A 14356-nucleotide genomic window follows, 5' to 3' on the forward strand; every position below is an offset into this window, starting at 1 on the left:
TGGTCCACCTCTCGACAGTTCCAACCCTGAATGCTATATTAGCACAGGTAAATGGGATGATCAAGCGGAGGATGGAAAGGAAGGGGTCAGCAGGGAGGGAGATCTGTAAAGCAAAACAATATTGGTAAGTACTGGTTGACGCTATCTGCTTCCTATGACTACCTAGTAAGCCTTTCGTACCTGTAAAATAAATAACAATTTCCTCGTTCCAAATGAGAGGAATGAATAAACGACCCTGCCACTAGGTCAGCAAGGATTTGGGGGTTGCGCTAAGAAAGGGGTCAAAACAGAAGGGTATTCAAATGCCTTCTTTCCACATGAAATATTTTGCCACACTCTTAATACTTGTCACATTTATGATACACATGCAATATAGAACCATGCACACTAGCACACATAACAGGGTCCGCTTCAGAGGGGAAGAGCAGAATACTGCCTCTTGAACCCCCTGTTAAGGTTACACAAACAACAATCACCAAAATACTTATTTTGATATACTGCAATGGTCGTTTTGTAACATGCCATAAAGTAAATGCGCAATCCAGTAAATACTTCGTAACTCTGAAGTTCTCCTAATCACCTAAATAACCAAATGGTGAACTCTTAGGTTTGTATTCTCCAGTTTTCAAACATAGGACATAATTGCAATTTTCTGGCAATCCAAAACCTCAATGGCAGTCAAAGACAGTGAAAGTATAGTCTTGTTTTGTCCCAGCCGTTGTTCAATAAAGATATTAGCTGATAGCGGGATCTCGACCACGTGGGTGCAAGTGCACCCTTACCGTTTACCAACAAGGGCAGGAAATTGCCCAGTGACGTGCTGCTTCGGCAGAGGAGTAATCAGCAATGACCCCGGTTCCGGAGGCTCCTTTGAACTAACCTCCTCTTCGGATTCGCAGATGTTTTTTCCCTAAGGCAAACGCGGTACTTCTGCTTTGCCTCATGGGAATTGTAATCCATTCATCATGCCAACAGCGTGCGAATCGGGCCGTGAGCCGGAATGGAATTCTGGAGCGTGTGCAGACCCGGAATTCTGGAGCGTGTGCAGACCCTAGAACCTCTATGCTGTACCACCAGCCCTCCAACAAGAAGCAGGCCCTGCCGTGACTAGTAAGGAGGGGTCTTACCGCTGGAGGTGTCGCTGAGCGGTGCGCGTCCCTAAGTGGGCAAAGTGTGTGTGTAACATTCCCCAGTGCACTGCAAAAATACCGTAGAGATGACATCACAAATGACATCAACAATGACATCATATGTGCCATGACCAAACATGTAATATCAATGACAACGATGATGCGACACCAAGGTATTGTAGCATGGAATCAAACTTTTTGCTGAAAATAAAGGATATTTTACGTCACACACATTTATTTTTGCTGCATTTTTCCAGCACTTTAGCTTCTTCACTACTCTTACACTGTCTATATGTTTATAACTCATTTTTTGGTTAATTTTATTTTAATTACAACTGATAATGAATTGTATAGAAACTATTATTCATTTACAATCTTATGCAGTTAGCCATATTTGTAAGTGGAGGACACGTAAAGATACCGAAAAAAACTTTATAAGACGTTGTATAATAATGCACATGTTCAGCATGCCGCTGTTTTTCAATCCAGGGTTGTGATATTCTTCATTAACCAAAATTTTGGAGCTCCCACTTGTGTTGATTACCATGCATCAGTCCATGTTATGACACCGTTCTTGGACACCTGGCAACTTGTACTTTCCCTTGCTATGTGCTACATCTCTTCTTCTCACCACTAAGCATACTTTCACATTACTTTTTGGTGCTGTGCAATATCTTGGTAACCCCCCCACATACACACACACATTCACTTTTTGGATATTTCCAAGCGTAGCAGTACATCATTCCTTATTCTTTCTAACTGAACCTAGAATTACTAAATGTTAGGACATTCCCACATTTTTAGGATAGATTTTACTCTTTTTTCTATATCCTTCAATCTTTGCTCACCCAAACTGTTGGAGATGTGTTCTTGTGTAGTAAATTCGATGTATAATGTTTAATTGCAACAAGTAAAAATCTGTTGTAGCTGACATTTGCCCTGGATCGTCTAGTATCTCTTCCCATTCTCTACTTCACCTGTTTGTTTCCATCATAGTATTAGGGTGCCCAGTATGTGGATATGTTATTAATCAGCATCGTTTATGTAAGGGATATTGCTCTTTGGATTAGTTGTGCCTCTAAATGTTTATGCTGTAGTGGTAATTCCTCTGAATATTAAGGTATTTAGGGAAGAGACACCTAGAGCATGTTTAGGTTGCCAGTATTAAAAAAATATAACTATTTGAGCTTGAATTCCGACTATAACAATCCAATTTTTTATATTTCTGCTCTGCCAAAAATATCACTCGACATGGGCTAACAAAAAGATACAGCAAACAGAGGAGATAAACAGGCAAAAGGTATGGGGCGAGGCCACCCTAACAATGACAGGCCTAACAGGTACCTTCTGATTTAATCAGCCTTATTGCTTAATTTCCCTGTTGGCTTTTCCCCACATGCTAATTACCATTGGCTTAGGTATCAGGAGTATGTGTGGCGGTTTGCCCCCATTAAGGACGTGTCTATATCCTTTTGTTCCTAGTGTGTGCCTGTCTGTCCTTGATGCTGCTTCATCTTTTGAAGCAATGACCCATCCATTCAAGCTCGAAAGGTGGTCTACTTCTGATATTAGGTATTGCAATTCAGGGTGTTCTCCCCATGCCATCAAAGGACGGTGGTCAGTTTGTCCACTGTTTAAAAAACTGTCTGTGGCATATTCTGCAATACGTGAAGACATTGAGGGAGAGTGATTATTATAAATAAGGATACACAGCCAATGTAATATGTCAACACTAAATGTATGCAGTATGCTCTCTTTATAGAATGTGCCTGGATCTAGTGAGATCCACTTATCTTTGTATTTAAAATGGCCATCTTCCACTCAAAAGTGGTTTGTCTTGGCCTCTGATTAGCGTCGCTGCATATCCTACAAGCTAAGTGTCACACAAACATTTACAATAGGAATGGGAACCTCTGCTATGTTCTTCTGCCAATAGGAAACGTTCTCAAGTGAGTATTGTTGACTTACATTGTAACCAACAGGTTAACATGTAAGAGTTTCACTCAGGTCGTGAAGTTTGGACCAAATCTACGTTTTCCAATATGAACAACTAAAAGAGCCATTTGATGGAGCCTAAGGCCTTCTGAGCATCAATTGACAACAAGTCTGTGAGTTCCCTGGCACCATCTGGATAGAAGAGACAGATGTACAGTTCATGCAAATTGAGGCCAGTGGGTCGTTGTGGTATACCTTCAATGTGGTCTAGGCGGATCAGTTCTGCTATAACCAGGAGTAGCCTGTTCTATAGGATATTTGATAAACTATTTTTGTTTTTGTGGAGAGAAAAAGAAGAGCAATTGTTCCTCACATCCAGTCCTTATAAATTAATGTTACCTCTGCTTTTCTCAGATCTTTGGGGTGCTTGCTCTCAAATATAGACACAAAAGTATACTCAATAAAGGACCTGAGATAGCTCCAGTAATTCTTTTATAGAATTTTAAGGGAAACCAGTTAGGCCCCTGTGCTTACTCGGAAAGAAGCTGTGTGATTGCTCCTCAAATCCTTCTAATTGTAATCTTTGTTTCTTGCTCAAGTCTAGAATTTCCAGTTTTAGACTTTGGCATTTGGCTACAAAATCTACTACATCTTCACCCCGCCAAATCTTACGGTCTGAGGGGCAGATTTACAAACCCTTTGCAACACTTTGCCCCGTTGTTGTGTCACTTTTAGTGAGGCAGCGCAAACAATGTGCCACGTTGTGGCCTATTTACAACGTGACGGATCTAGGGAGATGCGTCGCGTTGTAAAGCCCTGCATCACATTATACTTGCGTCAGGTATAATGTATGCAGAGTGGGTGTTCCCACGCAGGAAAGCCTCGTGAAAGTGACGCAGTGAAATCTACAAGATTTCACTGCGCCACTTTGAGGACGCCACTGCTTCAAAACCTTATGCCTGCTCCAAGCAGGCGTAAAGAGTGATGCAGTGTATTAGGTATCGGCCTCCCATGCATTGCTGGAGATGCTTCGGGCTTGTGACACTACTCCAGCAATGCGTTACTTTTGCACCAACAGATGCATCAGAATTTCTGACGCATCTGTTTCTCCTTGTGCCATGGTGCGCCGTATTGTAAATACAACGCATCCATGGTGGCGCAAGGGTTTTTTTGCCCGGCGCAAGGAAACTGACACATCTCTGTTCTAATGCAGAGATGCATCAGTTTCTTGTAAATCTGCGCCTGAAGTTATAGAAATTCTGTAAACTGCCCACAAACAATTTGAGTAGCTCCTGGTCTCCCCCGAAGAGTATATTTATGTCAAGAAAAGATGGTTGATTAAAGAATATTGCAGCTTCTAAAAGTCATGTTTAAGCTAATCTGGAGAGTTATCTACATAATTTTTGTTAACCTTCCTGACTGAGAATAGTCTGCAGTGTTTATTAATAATTGTGTTTCAACATCGATCTTTGTAACTTTGTTAAATGTCCTCCAATCGACCAGAATTCCTGATTCGAGTACAAAAACAAGAGTATGCAGTTGGAGTGCTTCACCAAGTGGTTTACATCTGGCTCTTAGCGTATTTTTATTATTGGAAATATTCCTGTAGGAAGGTGGCTACCTGACTATGGTTACCCCAGATTTTTTGCCCTGTGTTTAGCTGGTTTTTGACTTAGTTGACCTGGTTCCCTGCTAATCAGGGCCCCAGGCCATCTGCTCTCTCTGTAAAATGGATTCCATGTACCCTAGGTACATACCACAATTGGAAATGGACTCCTTGTCAGCCCCTGTACCATGCACTATAGGTGCCCAGGGCATAGGTGCCACCAAGGCCTACCAGGGGCTGCAGCATATCTTTTGCCACCCCTGGCTGGTTCTTAAATTGACACAACTGGCTGATCACTCAGCTGGGGCAAGGTGGTGTAATCACCCCTTGGTTAGATATAGTATACCTATATCTAAACCTATATCTGGACACATATAAACCTGTGAGCCACTCCTTCGGAAGGCCTCATCAATCCTGGAGGCAGAGTGCGTGGTTTAATGTGAGATGGAGCTCTAGCATGAGCTGAGCCTGTCGGCAGCCGTCGGGAACAAATCCCTAAGCTGTTTCAGGATAATGCCATACCATATACTCTTAAGTGCATTATAATCCTCGCGGTTATATAGCAACTTTGGTTTGGCTTTATCAAAACATGTCGTGTAAGGTGTCATACGATTTGGAATACTATCCCCTCGCCAGTTCTGGCGACGGGGATAGCATTCCATCCCTCTAGAGGGGTAAGACATGTTACTTTACTTAAATGCGGTTAATTTCTAAAAGGACCTTGGATCCACAAAATGGATGCTTCTGCCACAGACACAAGTCTGACCCCCTGAAGCTGACCGAAACTCAGCCAAGGGGGCCTGGACAAAAGGTTTCCTGTCGCAGGGAGGTGTTACACCCCCCCAGACAGGAGTAGTGGATTGTAGCAGGGAAGTTTGAAAGAAACCAGACACTGCATGGGGAGCACAAGGCTGCCCCTTGCATAATCCGGCCAAACCGGTTCTGGGGCACTCCAGCCCTCGTGCCAGCGCGGCCTGGATCAAAGGAAGGGGGTGTATCCACCCACTTCCTGGGTCCCACCCATAGGAGGGGACCTAGCAGGTAATCCAGCCCCCTAGATTGGTATAAGACTGGGAGCAGTGCCAAAGCACTTCAGATTATCCTGATGAAACATAAGAAACGAAACTCTGGACCCTTCGACATCCTACTCAACGTAGAAGACTGAAGAATCTCCCTTGTGGTCAAGGAGTGACCACCCTGTGCAAACAGGCACCATCCAGCACCTCGACGTCTGCTTTGTTGCAGTTCCCGCCGGAACTCGAGTGACAGAGATCGACGAGATCAAGCTTGCCTGCCTTCTAACAGCCCGATCCACAGTCCCTGCAGAGCTGAGACCCGTGGAGGCGACCGGAAGCGTGGGGCACGCCATCTTGGAAAGACCACGAGACGCTGACCGTGCAGCCCACGAGTGACCCTCGAAGCTGTACACCGGGGTTTGAGAAGCCTCAACCCTGAGCCACTCTTGCACCGAAGTTCAGCCCTCCACACTCGACGAGTGCTGCGTGGGGCCCTTCTGCTTCTTTTGGCTCAACGCGTTGGCCCGGTCACTTGCCAGCCGGCTTGTGGCCCCTGTGCCGACGAAACTTGAAATACGACTTGCGATTCTGGTTGCTCCAGATTTGCAACAGCTCCCCTGAAAAGGAGCCCCCACTCTGACCCTCCTGGTTCGAGTGAGACGCAATCTCCCGGTTTCGCGTGGATTGCTTTTGCCAAGTGTTGTTTGCTCCAATCTTGAAGCCGACGGCGAGAGCCTACGTGGGACAAATCGTGACCCGCTCCTGGACGTCGCAGATGCCCCAGAGCCCACGTGACAGCGGAGAGAAGCGCCTCGACAACCACCTGATTGCGCCCGACATTGCCTGGTTCCGTCCTGGTTCAACCCTGGTCACTGCTGAGTGACCCAGACTCTGTCCCCTCTGCTTTCAGGGACTTTTCGACTTCGATCCACCCTTGGATCCCACCGGACACTTCTCCTTCACAGCGCCTGCAGCCTCTTGCAGATGTGGATGTGAGAAGTTAAGACATTTTTTAACACTATCCTGCCCTTCCTTATCGCTTGATCAGGCGACTTGAACCCGGTTGCTGCCATATCTCAAGTGAATCCCGAGATATCGCGAAGGAACACGCGGGACCCTGACGCACGAGGTTCCCGGTAAGCGGGCTTATCTTTATTTGATAGTCAGGTGTGCTCATCTCCTATAGATCATAAGGGCTAAAATAGAGTCAGCTCTGTCTGTTTATTTGAAACAGATAACTCTTATTTTTCAGGAATCTCTTGACTCTGCCCCTGGGTGTCTACTCTAGTCGAATCGCCACGCATTTGGAAATGAGAAGTTAATTTTAGTGTTGGAGTACTGAAATATCGTCTAACGTATATAGTTGGTAAGGGTCTACTCTCTTTTCTAGCTGTATCTAATAAACCCTACTGAGGCATCAACTCTGTCTTAGGTCTGATAATTGCTTTATGTTACTATTCTTATACCTTGCCTATTCTCTCGTAAGTGTTATATGTACTTTGTGAGTAAGTATTGTCCTCATTGTTATGACAACGTTATGGAGTGTGCAAAGTTCTGTGATCCGTTGGGATTCTGGCCCATGAAGCCTTTCTGGTGTTATATGTATCTGATTATGAAAGGACGGTGATAGCCATGCCTATGTTCTGAGCTCAGTGTGCTATATCAGAATGAAGAAACTAAAGATATGATATATAAAATGTCCTGGATCTGATTGTAAGGCAGATAACAAGCCTTTAACTGCAGTAATGTAAATATAAAAATATATACATGTATACAGATTGTTGATATTTTCTTTCAAGATTGTATGCGGGTTCGTCATGTCCCCCCCCCTCCTTCTTTCTGATCGCCCTGATGAAGGTGTGGCCTTAAAAATCTGGCACTGGGAAGGAGGAGCTACGACAGCAACAAGATGACCGCTTAGTCTCCCGGCTCCCCCGACCTCCGTTTTGCCTTTATTTGTTTCTATGGCCTTTTCTTTTTTCTTTTTTTCGTTCTCTTTCTATTGCCTTTCTTTCGTTTCTTTATTTTTCGGGTCAGCGATGAGGGTCCACTTTTGTGTCGATTATTGATCCTTCTTTATTTGTGCCAATATTTCCTATAGTACTATTTGTATCGATGGGCGGATGCTTAACTGGTGGGAATTGCGACTGTATGCCTGAATATCCTGACTCATATGCTTTAGCGTCATTATTCTAACTGCGATCGTTCTAACTGTGGTTGTCTTCCTACTTTGCCCGCCCTTTGTGTGACGTTGTATTACTGTACGGCACCTGATCCTTCATTTTCATATTATAAAATGGAGCCTTTTTAATCCTGTACTTTAGTTGGTACGCTCAATAACACGTTCTTAATCGAATCTATGGTGCTTCCGATCCACGGGCTGCTGAGTCGTGTCATAACTGACTCGCTGTGGTGGAAACTGACTAGTGGCCGGCCCTGGTGGTTGTAGGCCCATACTTGTAATCGTTTGAAGTAACAATAAAGGTTTTCACAAAAAAAAAATAATAATCTGGCACTGCACCGAAACGCACGTTGGCATTTTATAACATGTCTGGATATATATATTTTTGGGCATCTGATCTCCCAAGCTGTTAGAGGGAGTGTCATCTGGACAGAGGAATCGGGTTACATCTGATCGTGGAAGAATGATGGACCTGGATGAATGAGGAGTGGTTGATGTATGTCTGATCATTGAGTGTGGATGACATATTGAAACGTGTATGCCTGTCGGATGTTTGATGTTGAGATCTGTTTGGAGTGGTTGTGGGATATGTATTAAATGATATAATGTGATGCTCGCTTTGATCTTAATTAATGTTGTATTGTGTTGAAATGATTTACAGAAACATATAGAGAAAAATGAAAAAATTATGAACTTGAGATGAATAAAATGATTTTTTGATATTTTTATAAAACTGTAGTCCAGTGTCTGGTGTCATTGAGCTCTCATGTGCATGGTTTAGATTAAGGACTCTGATTGAGCCTATACATTAAATAAATAGGGCAGCCTCTTTTTGTGCTTTGAAAAGTTAGTTGTTGTTCCACCTCTGTGAGGTCAGTCTGCTCCCATATATTAAGAAGACCTAGGTGCGGTGTGAGGGTGACTTCCTTTTCTACGGCGTTCTGAATATGGGTCGTGGCTCCCTCCCATAGACTTCGTATTTCCGGGCATTCCTAGATTGTGTGATAAAAGGTGGCAGTGTACTGGCAGCCCCGGCGACATATTGTATCCAGTCTGGCGCCTATCTTTGCTAGAGTAACCCTGGTTAGGTACGACCTGTGTAAGATTTTGAGTTGAATCAATCTGAAATGGAGAGTAATTGCTGCTTCTCTGGGGGACATTTGTGCCGTTTGCCAGTCCTCATCGTCAATGGGTCCTAGGTCTTTCGGCCATTGCTCTCATTTTTGCGGACCGTATCAGGTAGATTGTTGCACCATTTTTTGTACGTCAGTGATATAGCTTTTGAATGTAACGGTCCGTCTAGTAATCGGTCTTCCAGAGGTGATGCCTCTGATATGTCCGTGAGATTGGGTAGTGCTGTGATGAGGGTGTGTCTAATTTGTAGGTATCTGCCCATTTTACCTTGGGCCATTCCGTATCTTTCCCTAAGATCCTCAAACCTGATAATCAAACCTTTTTCAATCAAATCTCCAATATTGGAGATTCCTATAAGATCCCATTTATCAAAGTCGGGTTGATGACATAGGTGTCCCAGTCTCTGTTTATACCATAGGGCCCTGGCTTTTGTAAGGACATTTGACCATCCCAGACGGGTGCTCGCTTGATGCCAGATCGTCACCGTGTGAGATATGGCCCAAAGTATCTCTTCTTGTTTACTTTTGAATATAGTGCCCCTAGATACCCTTCTCGTCCCGTTTGGTATCGGTCTAAATGATAGGCTGGATCTAAAGAGGAGCGATAGATCCAGTGATTCACTACAACTAATTAAGACGCCCAGTAATAGAGTCGTATGTCTGGGAGGGCAATGCCTCCATCGTACCACCCTTTTGTCAGTTTTTAAAATCCAATACGAGGCGACCCACCGTCCCATAACAGCGTCCAAATCGCACTCTTTATTTTCGAGAAGTACGTATTTGGGACCCAATGCAGGCAATTCTGGAGGATGTAGAGAAAGTGTGGGAGGGCCAACATTTTAAAAAGAGCAGCTCGGCCCACCCGTGAAAGAGGTAGGGATCGCCAGTGCTTCACATCCGCCCGTAGACATGACAATGGGGGTTGCAAAATTACGGTCATAGAAAATAGTGGGGCTCGAGGTTATGTATATTTCCAAATATCGGAATCCATCCGTGGCAACCTCCACACAGAAACCCGCAGGGAGTCGAGAGATCAGACCCCGAAGCACAAACAACACCGATTTGCTCCAGTTTATGGCGTAGCCAGAGTATTTCCCAAAATTTGTGAAGATATTTAGGACCCCGTGGATTGATCTATATGGAGAGGGAAAATAAAGCAGAATGTCATCTGCATAGAGAGATATTCAGTCGTCATGCCCCTCCTCCCATTTCAGGCCTCTTACCATGACATCTCGCCTCACCCAGGCCGCCAGTGTTTCCAGCATGAGAGAAAAAATCAGGGGGGACAAAGGGCATCCCTGTCGGGTGCTCCTTTTTAGCGTGAATGTGCGAGATTTGTAGTTATTCACTCGCACTTGACCCTTTATACCCATGTAGAGCCATTTCACCCAGCCAGGAACTTCAGACCGAAGCCCATTCTCTGCAGGACTTCAAATAGGTATGGCCACTTGATCGAGTCAAATGCCATGGAGGAATCTAGAGACACACCACTGCGTCCTCTTCCATGTATTCCCGACGTGCGAGTACATTATGGAGACGCCGGATATTAAGTGCCGTATTCCTTCCTGGCATAAAGCCAGATTGGTCCGGGTAGACCAGGGAGAAAGCAACCGTAACCAATCGCGAGGCAAGTACTTTCGCTAGGACCTTGCTTCTACATTATTTAACGAAATCGGCCTGTAGGATCCGCAGTTATCTACAGGTTTTCCTGGCTTGCGAATCACTACTATGGAGACTAGACGTTGATCCTCAGGCAGTATTCCTTTTTCGTAGCTTTCGTTATTAGATGACCCTTAGGTAAGGGGCCGTCTGAGAAGCAACCAATTTTAAAAATGCAATGAGGGTCCCGTTTGGCCCCATCGCCTTCCCTGACTGGATTGGGCTTATGGCCATTTGGATTTCTTCATCTGTCAGGTCTTCAGCACGGGGGTCTCTGTCGGTGTCAGAAAGCGTATAAATGTCACTGACGCAAAGGAACTGACGGTAGTCTTCCGCCATGTAAGTAGTGGATGGGGAATAAATATGCTCCAAGTGTCCTACAAAAGCGTCTGCAATGTCCCTTGGATGTGTGACCTGTGTGCCGTCGGCTAGAGTCAGCTGGGGCACTCATCTTCCGCCTTGATCCCGCCTCTCTAGCCAGGCCAGGTTTTACCAGCCCTGTCTCCTAGTTCGTACATTCTATGTTGAGTGCGCAGTAGTTTGGCCATTGTTTGTTCCCTAGTTTTTATCTTATATTCCTCTTGTTTAAGTGTGAGATGGTGGAGAGTGTCTTCTGAAGGTGCCCCAGCATTGTCAGCTTCTAATTGCTGGAGCTCACTTTCTAATTGTACCAGCTGCTGGCGTTTCTTATTAATGTATCCCATCTTAAGTGACTGTGCCTGCCCCTTCAGTACCACCTTGAAGGCCTCCCAGATAGTGAGCGCTAAGTCAACTGAACCTACGCTTTCCTTAAAGTAGTTAGTTGTCTGTGTATGTAGTTCCTTTTTAATATCAGGGATTTTCAAGAGCCAGGTATTTAGGGTGATTGTGGCCCATGGCTGAGGATTCCCATGTGTGAACTCAATCCTTACTGGGGAGTGATCCGATATACCCCTTGGCAATGCCTGGGGATTGCAGAAGTGGCCAATTGCAGCTGTGTAGGTTAAAAAATAATTAATACGGGATGAGTTTTTGTGTACCTTAGAAAAATAAATGTATTGGGCTCTATCCAGTTGCAACGCACGCCACACATCAGACAGTCCCATGGCTGTGGTGAATTTTGCCATCAACACATTCGGCCTCGCCTCCGGTCTTTGTGGGTATCTAGCTTGTCGGTCGTCCATTATCATGTTAAAATCTCCCCCCAAAAGTAGGTTACCCACCGGGAGGTCTGTTAATATCTTACCCAGGTCTGTCAGTGCCTCCTTACCCAGTGCTGGCGGCAAGTATAGCAAACCAATATTGAGCGCCTTCTCCTCCCATTGTTTCTCGAGGACCGCAAATCTACCCTCCGTGTCCGCCCACGTGCTTTTCACCATTAGTGACAGGTTCTTTTTAACTAGGATGCCAGTCCTTCTAGAATCTAAGGTATACCCTGCATGTACTAGGAGTTTGTCTCCCCATCTGGGGAGGACCTTACTCTTATTACCAACCATGTGTGTTTCTTGTAGTAACACCACATCCGGCGCCTGCCTTTTCGGATATTGTTGGACTATTCCCCGCTTAATCTTGTCCCCCATGCCATTTAAGCCAGGTAAGCACTGAGAGTGACGTTTCCATTCTACCCCCCATCATCAGCAATGAGAACAATTAAATCAGGACATTTTGCACTTTATCTGGGCCCAGTTTTTCTAATCTGTGCAGCTAGTGTGTAATGGTCTCTTGGTGTGACGCAGGGGCGATCACCTATTGCAGTCCGGTGTCCATTTGTCTCCCCCTTAAAATCATTGTCTGCAGTGGAGCACATACGTAACAGCCTGTAATCGGTGACTTTTGAGCTCAACAAACCTTAAACTAACTAAAAAAAAACAAATCGTAAAAAACACTCCCAAGTCCCCCCTTCCTCCCAACATCCCCCCACCATGCCTCTCTGCACAACGGGTTCACAACCTCCCGCCTCCCCCAACTTGCACAGCGCCTGTCACCCACCCGCAACAGTTTGGGGAAAGTTAAACAACCCAACTCCCTTAAGCATCCATGTGTAACTTTTACCCTCTCCCCGGCCAACCATCAACACAATTAGTAGTGTATACAGCCACAATAAACATATAGATATGACTGAAAGAAGAAATTGATCCCCCCCGAGGCTAGGCCATTAATAATAAAAGATCAGAGTGTGTGCAACCTATAACATAGCAGACCACTGAAAAGGACATTGTATAAAGTGACCAACTGTGTCACACGGTTCCGGGGCCTTTACACCACGCTGTGACCCTGGCGTAGAGTAGTGCGCGCGCCCTGAATGTTGAAGGACGTGCGCCATGCAGCAGGAGCCCCACGTCGGATCTTCGCCCGGCCCGCTGGAGCCACGGATTGCGGCGAAACTCTGAGCGGACCTCGGCGCTGGGGACCGGAGCTCTTGGCAGCCAAGGCAATTGTTGGTGGCCGGGGGTATATGGACTTTTGCGGATTTTACGGGCGTGTTGCAGCGGAGCTCGGCTACCGTGCGTTCATCTCCCTTGGCAGTTGGCCATGCCCCCCCGGTGTGAGAGATTTAATGGATCCTCTGGGTCAGACGTTGTTTAACCCAGTTCTGATGAACACCATAGACGTTCTGAATGGTGGCCTTTAGGGCATGTGGCTGATTATATTAAACACTGGATAAGACATCCTTTAAAAAGGAATGAGAGAAATCTCTTGTGAGCTGAATGTTCACAACCAGTTATTGAGGTCAAGGAAACTATGACTCCAAATTCGGATCCTGATCTCATTACTTACTTGTTCAAGTTGGGTCGTGATCCTAGGAAAGGACTAGAATGGTCCTTAAAACAGTAAAAAGACAAATTACTAGATGTTTTGGGCCCTGTAGCTAGGATCTTTGACATGGTGGAAGAGTCCTAGTAGAATGGGACAGCTCTGGATATTAACTTATGAGGGGATCGAGCCAAAGGGCTATATTCTTTTATTGGCAACAAAAATGCTAGATTAATTACAGAAAGGCGTAAAGCAGTGCTTTTCAGGATTAGCCCAAAATTGTGTGATTTTGCAAAAACAAGAGTTGAGTGAGGAGTTGAAAGGACTCTTTTTTGGAGAAGGACTAGTTAAGTCTTTGGGAAAGCATGTGCCGACAATCACTGAACTTGACAAAATTCTTGTGTCTCTAGGAGGAAGGTGTTTGGAGATGGGCATTTATATGGCAGGTCCAGAAAACGGGGCCAAACTTTCGGCCATCCATGTGTCAGGGGCTCATATTATCTTGGAGGAAATGCCTATGGATATGATCATAGAGAAAATGCCTATTGATATGAACATGATCATCTTACTCAGGGAGTTTCTGCCCAAAACCAGGTAGAGGAGGTCGAGGAAGGTCAGGGCTCAAAACAGAAACACAAGCAGGACAACAAGGTGAGTACAAAGAGAACAATTGGTTTTATCCAGAGAAATACTGGAGGACGGTTAAGGCTTTTCACACTGAAATGGCAGGAAATATCAGGAACTGTATGGGTTCTGGAAACCATGAAAGGGTATTTATTAGAATTTCAAACAGAACCGGGGAAAGTGATTGTTGAACAAGAAATAACAGAAATGTTTCAAAAGAAGGCGATTATAAAGGTTAAAAAGGGGTTTTGTAGGTACTCTTTTTATATTGGTGAAGATAGAAAAGGTATGGAGACCAGTAATACATTTGAAGGAACTACATTTTTTCGGGATCTATT

The sequence above is a fragment of the Lissotriton helveticus genome, chromosome 11 (assembly GCF_964261635.1).
Source record: "Lissotriton helveticus chromosome 11, aLisHel1.1, whole genome shotgun sequence".
NCBI lineage: Eukaryota > Metazoa > Chordata > Amphibia > Caudata > Salamandridae > Lissotriton > Lissotriton helveticus.